Source organism: Triticum dicoccoides, chromosome 2A (assembly GCF_002162155.2).
Source record: "Triticum dicoccoides isolate Atlit2015 ecotype Zavitan chromosome 2A, WEW_v2.0, whole genome shotgun sequence".
Taxonomy (NCBI): Eukaryota; Viridiplantae; Streptophyta; class Magnoliopsida; order Poales; family Poaceae; genus Triticum; species Triticum dicoccoides.
The window spans coordinates 627,965,405-627,974,991 of NC_041382.1; positions in this window are offsets into that span (position 1 = coordinate 627,965,405).

The following is a 9,587-nucleotide window of genomic DNA, read 5'->3' on the forward strand; positions in this document are numbered from 1 at the left end:
GCCGCCTCCGCGCCGACCTCGCCGCGCCCTTCGTCTGGCCCCGCCGCGCCGGCCGGCCACCGCCACCACCACTCCGGTGAGCTCCACCGGCCCGACCCCTCCTACTCCGGCGACGAGCTCCGGTGAGGATCCGGCGATCCTCGATCCATGTGCTAGATCCAGATCCGTGAACAGTAAACCCTAATCCGGAGGTTGAATTTTCTCTAAGTCCCGAAATTCTCAGTCCATATGCACATGTTCGTAGCCTCGTAACTTTGCATCCGTAGCTCCGATTCATGCTTATAGCATATCAAAATGTTCAACTCAGAGAGTACATCATTTCTTTCCATTGCATCATTTTCATTTGAGTTCATCTTGATGCCCGAAATGCTGTTAGAAGAGGGCTACTTGAGATAATTGTAAGATCTGCTAATCCGTTTAGGTTTTTGTCATTTTTGCCATGATTAATGTGTGCAAGATATGCCCTGATGCTCTACATGTGTTTTGTTAAGGGTTTTGTCATCTTTCTAGAGGTGCAACTCATGTATTTTTGTGATGTGTGTGGTGACTTGTGCAAGCTTGCAAAGTGGTGCACTTGCTAATTCTGTTTTTAGGGACTTAGTAATTTCACTAAGTCCTAGAGCTATTTACCTCATGATGCCATATGTTCATGTTGTTTCCTAGTGATCCGTGCCTATTTTGAGGATGATCAGTAAGGATGTTTTGTTAATATTATAGTACTCTATCTATCCATGTCCTTGTTTGCAATTATGGGGCACCCTAGCTTGAGTTAATCGAGCTCTATTTTTGCTACTTTGTGAATCTGGGCAGATTGTCAACTTGTTTGCGATTTTGCCGATGATGTTGTAGTTGATTCGTGCATGCTATGCTATTGTTCTTGCCATGTCTAGCTTGCATTTTGAGCCTTCTTGATGGGTGTATGCTTGTCTTGCCATGACTTGCACCATAGTGAGTGCATCGAGCTCGTAAACATGCCTACTTGAGTTATATTTCAGCATGTGTCAGTTTTTCACTAAGTCTGAAAACTGATTATGTTTTTGCTATGTTCACATGCTTGCAATTGTATTTTCTGATCCCTTTTGGCTCAAGGTCACTAAGGGACTTTTGTTAAGCTCTTTGAGTAGCTCCATGCCATGCTTTACTTTTCCATGTTCAGGTCATGTAACATGTAGTTTTGGTGCTCCGAAGAGTGCTACCCGATCTGAAATTCCAGACAAGTGTTAATTTCACTAAGTCTGAAATCTGTTTGTCATATGCATTTTTTGCCATGCTTGTTTGAACCTGTTAATGGATGATTTGGCCGTAGCTCAGTGCTAGACTTTTGTTAAGCATCTTGTGTGCATCCCTGCCATGTATTTTGTTGTCATGTTTGGGTGCTGTAGCATGTTTATATCATTGCATTTAGATGGCTACTTGCTGTAAATCGCAGACCAGTGTCATTTTTGAATCGCTTGCCATTTCCAAACCGTAACTCCGATTCCGGTGTTCTTTATATCGTTTTCAAGCGATTTCATCTCATCTTTCCAGTGGCACACTTGGATTTCCAAGTTGAGGCCAAGTTCATGCATTTCCTGTCATATCTTGCATTTCGCATCCCGCGTCGCATCCCGCATAGCATACCATCTTTGCATTGCGTTGTTTGAGTTTGCACGTGGTTGATTGTATCCTTGTTGCTTGTTTTGTCTTGTTTGGGTAGAGCCGGGAGACGAGTTTGCTAACGAGGAGCCCGTTGAGTTTGCTTTCGAGGATCCAGTCAACTCTGACTACTGTGCAGGCAAGATGATCATACCCTCGAAATCACTACTATCTTTGCTATGTTAGTTTGCTCGCTCTTTTGCTATGCCAATGCTACGATGCCTACCACTTGCTTGCAAGCCTCCCAAATTTCCATGTCAAACCTCTAACCCACCATGTCCTAGCAAACCGTTGATTGGCTATGTTACCGCTTTGCTCAGCCCCCTCTTATAGCGTTGCTAGTTGCAGGTGAAGATTGGAGGCCATTCCTCGTGCGAACTTTTATTTACTTGTTGGGATATCATTATATTGCCATGTTATCTTAATGCATCTATATACTTGGTAAAGGGTGGAAGGCTCGGCCTCTCGCCTAGTGTTTTGTTCCACTCTTGCCGCCCTAGTTTCCGTCATATCGGTGTTATGTTCCTGGATTTTGCGTTCCTTAAGCGGTTGGGTTATAATGGGAACCCCTTGATAGTTCGCCTTGATTAAAGCTTTTCCAGCAATGCCCAACATTCGTTTTACCATTCGCCACCTAGCCTTTTCTTTCCCTTGGGTTCTGCAGACTCAAGGGTCATCTTATTTTAACCCCCCCCCCGGGCCAGTGCTCCTCTGAGTGTTGGTCCACCTGTCAGCTACCGGTGGCCACCAGGGGCAACTCTGTGCTGGACTACCCGTACCTAGGACAATCTGAGTGTGCCCTGAGAAAGAGATATGTGCAGCTCCTATCGGGATTTGTCAGCACATTCGGGCGGTGTTGCTGGTCTTGTTTTAACCTGTCGAAGTGTCTTGAATTACCGAGATACCGAGTCTGATCGGAACGTCTTGGGAGGAGGTCTATTCCTTCATTGACCGTGAGAGCTTGTCATGGGCTAAGTTGGGACTCCCCTGCAGGGTTTTGAACTTTCAAAAGCCGTGCCCGCGGTTATGGGCAGATGGGAATTTGTTAATATCCGGTTGTAGATAACTTGAACCTTAATTAATTAAAATGAATCAACTTAGTGTGTTACCGTGATGGCCTCTTCTTGGCGGAGTCCGGGAAGTGGACACGGTGTTGGAGTAATGTTTGCGCAGGTTGTTCTCGAGTTTCTCGCTCGCGCTTTGCCTCCTCTTCTCGCCCTCTTTTGCGAATAAGTTACCACCATACTTGCTAGTCGCTTGCTGCAGCTCCACTCATATTTTACCTTGCCTTACCTATAAGCTTAAATAGTCTTGATCGCGAGGGTGCGAGATTGCTGAGTCCCTGTGACTCACGGATTACTATTACACCAGATGCAGGGCCTGATGATTCCGCTCCAGGAGACGCGTATGAGCTCAAATGGGAGTTCGACGAAGACTCTCAACGTTACTACGTTTCCTTTCCCGATGATCTGTAGTGGTGCCCAGTTGGGGGTGAACGGGACCGTTGTCGCATGTTGGGTTCTCTTTTATTTTGGCACCGTAGTCGGGCCACGAGTGTTTGGATGATGTAATGTTATTTATGTACTTGATTGACGTGGCGAGTGTAAGCCAACTATGTTATCTCCCCTTTATTATTCATATTACATGGGATGTTGTGAAGATTGCCTAACTTGCGACATATGCCTTTAATGCGATTGTGCCTCTAAGTCGTGCCTCGACACGTGGGAGATATAGTCGCATCGAGGGTGTAACAAGTTGGTAATCAGAGCCTTCCCCGACCTTAGGAGCCCCATTGCTTGATCGTTTTTAGCGGCCGAGTTGTGTCTAGAAAAATGTTTTGAGTCTTTTAGGAATTATATATTGGAGAGTTTAGGAATTCTTTTTACTTCCCAGTCTCCTCATCGCTCTGGTAAGGCATCCTGGCGTACAGTTTTGACTCTTCTCTTTTCAAATTTCACTAAATTTTTTTTAGGATCACGCGGGTATCTTGGAATCGTTCCGATGGTTTTATGATGAGAACATTGTCTTGGTGCCTCATGTCAGGGGTTTAGTGGAAGTGTCCCGGGGAGTTGAGCTCTGAGGTGTTGTCATCATAATTTTATCGTTGCAGTTCTGGAATACCTGAGTTTAGTACGCCGACATTGAAAATCTCTTTTATGCAGTTCGTTGGTGAGATAACCTCGACGCCACCCAGTACTGGGGCGGGAGTTCGGGAGTATTGCCATAACTTGTATAACGGATGCTTTTCGAAGGTTGAGGTAGATGGTTTCCTAAGGTTTCTTGGTTATGTGTTGAAGGATGGATACAGCTGGATGTAGGATTTGCTAGTTTGGGTGAGATATTATGCTTCCCCTGTATCCCCAACACCTGATTGCATAACCGGAAAGGTTCGGGAGTTTCATAGGTGGGAATTCAAGTAGCTCTAGTTCTTCTTCCACGGATATTGGTTTGAGATTGGGATTTCTTACCGATTATTTGTTCTTGATCCGTACCTTGTTGATTTATTTCTCTACCTTAATTCTACGTGGCTTCTCAATTTATGGATATGTGACCATTTCAAGAGGAATGCATTCGTTCATTCTGTTCGGATGTGAAGACTATATGTTGCAATTTTCATTCCATTGGATTCAGCTTCAATATTTGTCTATCAATGTGCTAATGGTGGTCAACCTCTTCAGGATGGCTCCTCCAACGCGCACGACTCCGAATCCTGATCTACCACCACCTCCATCTCCTCCGGAGGCATGGCAAGCTATGATGGCCGCAACCAATGCAAACACACAGTTGATCATGCAAATTCTTCAAGAGCGCAATCAAGGCAACCAAGGGAATCAAGGCAGCAATCAGAATCACTTTGCTACACTCAACCAGTTCCTTGCTAACGGGCCAAAGACTTTCAGCAATTGTGTTGAGGCAACTGATGCTGACGATTGGCTTGTGGATCTGTGTAAGCATTTCGAGTGCAGTAACGTCAGGCCTAAGGACTTTGTTAAGTTCGCTTCCTTCCAACTCAAAGATCAAGCTGCAGAATGGTTCCAGCAGTACAAGGATTCTAGAGGTGGACGTGTTATCACTTGGGATGATTTTCGTCAAGATTTTCGAGCTCATCATATTCCTCAGAGCATGGTTGAAAGCAAGCGTGAGGAATTCCACAATCTGAAGCAAGGCTCTTTGTCTGTCTATGACTACAACAAGTTGTTCCAGAAGCTCGCCCGCTTTGCCAAGCAGGACGTCCCTGATGAAAAGAGCATGATATACCAGTTCAGGGGTGGTCTCAGAGAAGAAATTCAGCTAGCTCTTGTTCTCTTCGAGCCCTTGAGATACGATGAGTTCTACAACATGGCACTAAAGCAAGAGGCTGCTCAGTTGAGGTGTGATGCTTCCAAGAAGCGAGTCAGAGATGTTACTTCTTCTTCCTCTACTCAAGTGGCCAAGCAGCAGAAGTATTGGCTTCCTCCTCCTCCGTTTCGTCAGCCGTATCAGTAGAAGAGCAAAGGTGGCAGTGGTTCTTCCCACCCACCCAACCCTGGCTTTCAGAACAAGACTTCGTCTCAAGCTCCAAGATCGAGTGCTCCGTATCACCGTCCGCTTTCAGAGGTCACGTGCAACAAGTGCCAACAGAAGGGTCACTATTCCAACAAGTGTTTCAACCAGAGGCGTCTTCCTCCTCCTCCTCCTGTCAGATCGGCAAGTACAGCTGTGGTCAAGCATAACCCCAAGTCCGCCAAGGTCAACTTGATGAATGCAGCTCAGGCAGAGGACTCATCAGATGTCATCATGGGTAACCTTCCTGTTAATGATATTCCTACAAAAGTTCTTTTTGACACTAGTGCATCGCATTGCTTCATCTCGAGACCGTTTACAAATAGGCATGATTTGGTGTCGCAAGTTTTGCCTAGTCCTTTAGCAGTTGTCTCTCCCGGTAAGCGCATGCAGGCTAACTCCATCGTTCCAGATGTTACTATCACTTTGGGTGCCTACAAGTTTCTAGCTTCCCCAGCGATTCTCGGTGACTCGGATATTGATCTTATTCTCGGAATGGATTGGCTTTCTAAGCACAAGGCACATCTTGATTGTGCTACCAGGCAGATTCAATTGACTCATTCGTCTGAGGATGTAATTGTCTTTGCCGCTCGTGATGATACCATCCGTCTGTTTTCTCTCAATGATAAGGGTGAACTGGATGCTATCTCGCAAATTCCAGTCGTTTGCGAATATCAAGACGTCTTTCCAGAAGAGCTTCCAGGAATGCCTCCGCACCGGCCAGTTGAATTCGTTATTGATCTTGAGCCTGGCACGGAACCCGTGTGCAAACGTCCTTACAAGCTCGGACCTGAAGAGTTGAAGGAGCTGAAGAAGCAACTCGATATTCAAGAGAAAATGGGTCTCATCCGGCCTAGTTATTCTCCGTGGGGTTGTGGTGTTCTTTTTGTGAAGAAGAAGGATGGAACGGACCGACTTTGTGTTGATTACCGTCCAGTGAACAAGAAGACCATCAAGAACAAATACCCACTTCCCAACATCAATGAGCTGTTCGAACAACTCAAAGGTGCCCAAGTATTCTCCAAGCTTGATCTCCGTATGAGTTATCATCAGATTCGAATCCGTGAGCAAGATATTCCCAAGATGGCTTTCAGGACAAGCTTTGGTTCATATGAATACACTATCATGTCTTTTGGCCTCGTCAACGCTCCTCCGACGTTCTCTCGCATGATGAACTTCATCTTCAACGCCTACACCAATGACTTCATTTTGGTCTATCTCGATGACATTCTGGTTTTCTCGAAGAACAAGGAAGATCATGCCAAGCACTTGCGTTTGGTGCTTGATAAGCTCAGGGAACATTAGTTCTACGCCAAGTTCTCCAAGTGTGAATTTTGGCTTGATGATGTTCTTTATCTTGGTCATATCATCTCTGCCAAGGGCATTGCCGTGAATCCCGAGAAGGTGTCTGCAATTGTGAATTGGGAACCTCCTCAGAATGTGAAGCAACTCCGCAGTTTTCTCGGTCTCGCAAGCTATTGCCGAAGATTCGTTGAAAACTTTTCTAAGATCGCGAAGCCTCTCTCTAATCTTCTCCAGAAGCACGTCAAGTACGTTTGGTCTCCGGAGTGTGATATTGCTTTCAACACTTTGAAAGAGAAATTGATCACTGCTCCAGTTCTGACTCCGCCTGATGAATCCAAACCGTACGAGGTCTTTTGTGATGCCTCTCTCCAAGGTCTTGGCGCAGTATTGATGCAAGAGAAGAAAGTTGTTGCTTATACCTCTCGCCAGTTGAATCCTAATGAGAAGAACTACCCCACTCATGATCTCGAGTTGGCGGAAGTTGTGCATGCTCTTTTGACTTGGAGACATCTTCTATTGGGAAGAAAAGTGGACATTTTCACTGATCACAAGAGTCTCAAGTACATCTTCACTCAGCCTAATCTCAACCTCAGACAAACTCGATGGGTCGAAATGATTCAAGAGTATAATTCGAGTATCGAGTATACTCCAGGCAAGGCCAATGTGATTGCTGACGCTTTGAGCAGAAAAGCTTACTGCAACAGTCTGATTCTCAAGCCTTATCAACCCGAGCTTTGTGAAGCCTTCCGCAAACTTAACCTGCAAATTGTTCCTCAAGGTTTCCTCGCCAACCTTCAAGTCTCTCCTACCTTGGAAGACCAGATTCGCCAAGCCCAGCTTCTTGATGCTATGGTGAAAAAGGTGAAGATTGGGATTGCCAAGAGTCAACCCAAGTACAAGTGCTACCGCCTTGATGATAAGGATACTCTTTTCTTCGAGGATCGTATTGTTGTACCCAAAGGTGACCTTCGTAAAGTGATCATGAACGAGGCTCACAATTCTCTCCTCTCCATCCACCCTGGGAGCACGAAGATGTATCAGGACCTCAAGCAAGCTTATTGGTGGACTCGAATGAAGCGCGAGATTGCTCAATTCGTAAATGAATGTGATGTCTGCAGAAGAGTGAAGGCAGAACACCAAAGGCCAGCAGGTCTCCTCCAACCTCTTGCCATTCCAGAATGGAAGTTTGACCACATTGAAATGGACTTCGTGACTGGGTTTCCAAAGTCCAAGCGTGGCAATGATGCTATATTCGTTGTCATCGACAAACTCACCAAAGTGGCTCACTTTTTGCCTATCAAAGAGTCGATCACTGCAGCTCAATTGGCGGAACTCTATACCTCTCGTATTGTCTCTCTACACGGTATTCCACAAGTGATCTCTTCAGACCGTGGCAACATTTTCACCTCGAAGTTTTGGGATTCTTTTCAGAAGGCCATGGGCACCAACATCCGTTTCAGCACAGCTTTCCATCCTCAAACTAGCGGTCAAGTCGAGCGTGTCAACCAGATTCTTGAAGATATGCTCAGGGCTTGTGTGATCTCATTCGGCATGAAGTGGGAGGATTGTCTTCCTTATGCTGAATTCTCCTACAACAACAGTTTTCAAGCAAGTCCGGGCAAGGCCCCATTTGAAATTCTGTATGGCAGGAAGTGCCGTACCCCTCTCAACTGGTCTGAAACCGGTGAACGTCATCTTTTGGGTAATGACTTAATCACAGAGGCAGAAGAAATGTGCAAAGTCATTCGTGATAACCTCAAAGCAGCCCAATACCGCCAGAAGAGCTACTATGATAGTAAGCACCGCGATTTGGCTTTCGAGATCGGAGATCATGTTTACCTCCGTGTCTCTCCTATGAAAGGTACTCGTCGCTTCGTTATCAAAGGGAAGCTTGCCCCCAGATACGTGGGACCTTTCAAGATTGTTAGCAAGAGAGGTGACCTCGCCTATCAACTCGATCTTCCTTCAAACTTTGCAAATGTTCATGACATGTTTCATGTCTCTCAGCTTCGAAAGTGCTTCAAGACTCCTGACCGCATCGTCAACTTCGAGGACATTGAGCTCCAAGAAGATCTCTCTTATCGTGAGCACCCAGTTGCTATTCTTGAAGAGACTGAACGCAAGACTCGCAACAAGTCAATCAAATTTCTCAAAGTCAAGTGGTCACACCATTCTGACCGTGAAGCTACCTGGGAACGTGAGGATCACCTCCGTTCTGAGTACCCGGCGTTCTTTCAGTCCTAGATCTCGGGACGAGATCCTTTCGTAGTGGTGGAGTGTTGTAACACCCCGGATGTAACTTTCCCAATTTGTACTCCAACTCTTGCCGTTTCGGCAAACTTATTTTCTCGGGTTCAGTGTAACACCCCGGATGTAACTTTCCCTATTTGTACTCCAACTCTTGCCGTTTCCGGTGTTGAGTTATTTTATTTTCTCGGGTTCGGGTCTTTGTCTCCGTGTGTTGTTATCGTTGTCATGCATCTCATATCATGTCATCATGTGCATTGCATTTGCATACGTGTTCGTCTCATGCATTCGAGCATTTTCCCCGTTGTCCGTTTTGCATTCCGGCACTTCGTTCTCCTCCGGTGATCATTTCTAACTTTCTTTCATGTGTGGGGATTAAACATTTCCGGATTGGACCAAGACTTGTCAAGCGGCCTAGGTTTACTACCGGTAGATCGCCTGTCAAGTTTCGTATCATTTGGACTTCGTTTGATACTCCAACGGTTAACCGAGGGATCGAAAAGGCCTCGTGTGTGTTGCAGCCCAACACCCCTCCAATTTGGCCCAAAACCCACCTAACTTTGCTCCATCATCTAGAGCGTTTGATCACGATCGCGTGGCCGAAAACCGCACCTCATTTGGACTCTCCTAGCTCCCTCTATGCCTATATATACACCCCCATTCCAAATTCCGGATCCCCCTCGTCCCTAACCCTAAAATCCCAGATCCGCCGCCGCTGGACACGTCCGGACGGCGCCGGACACGCCCGCTGCTTCCCGCCGCCGCCACGTGGCGCCTCTCCATACGCCCGCCGCCTCCCTCCATGCGCCGGCCCGCCGAGCCCAGGCAGGGCCCCCGCGGCCCATCGGCGCACGCCG